Source organism: Mus caroli, unplaced genomic scaffold (genome assembly GCF_978045245.1).
Source record: "Mus caroli unplaced genomic scaffold, Mus_caroli_1 scaffold_9, whole genome shotgun sequence".
In the NCBI taxonomy this organism is placed as follows: Eukaryota; Metazoa; Chordata; class Mammalia; order Rodentia; family Muridae; genus Mus; species Mus caroli.
The window spans coordinates 67,634,889-67,635,637 of record NW_028227264.1 but is presented as its reverse complement, the minus strand read 5'-3'; positions in this window follow the sequence as shown (position 1 = coordinate 67,635,637).

Genomic DNA, 749 nt, shown 5'->3' with positions numbered 1-749 from the left:
CAAACCTGAGTTCAATCCCTGGGACCTACATGGTAGAAGAAGAGAACAGACTCCCAGAAGTTGTCCTCTGACCTCTTCAGGTGCCACACATGCACACATGCACACACATACACACACACACACACAAATGTGCATGAATAATTAAATAGGATTAAAACAGATGAATAAATAAAAAGAATTGATTCGATAAGACCACCATGGGGATGATTCCTATCGTAGCAACATTTGGGAGATTGGTGTAGGAGGATCAGGAAGGAATTCAAGGTCACTATCAGCTATACAGCAAGTTTGAGGCCAGCCTTAAAAAGAAGCAGGAGCTGGAGAGATGGCTCAGTGGTGAAGAGGTCTGATGTTCTAGCAGAAGACTTGGGGTTGACTCCCAGCACCCACATGGTGGCTCACAACGAACTGTAACTCCAGCTCCAGGGGATTTGTCACCGCCCTATGACCTCCATAGGCCACAGACTCATTTGGGGTGTGTATGTTGGCAGAATATCCATACACATAAAATAAATCACACACACACACACACACACGTACATAAATGTCAAAATTTCAAGATGGAAGGAAGAAAGGAAGGAGTGGGGCAGATGGGTTATATAGCCCAGTGAGCATTTGCTTGGCACATTTGGGGCTACGGGTTCAATTCCCAACACCATAGATGAGAAAGAAGCAATGAGTCCAAACTAAGGTGGTGGCTGTGAAGCTGAAAGAAAGGGAGAATGAGTGGGTACTGTAAGATATGGCTG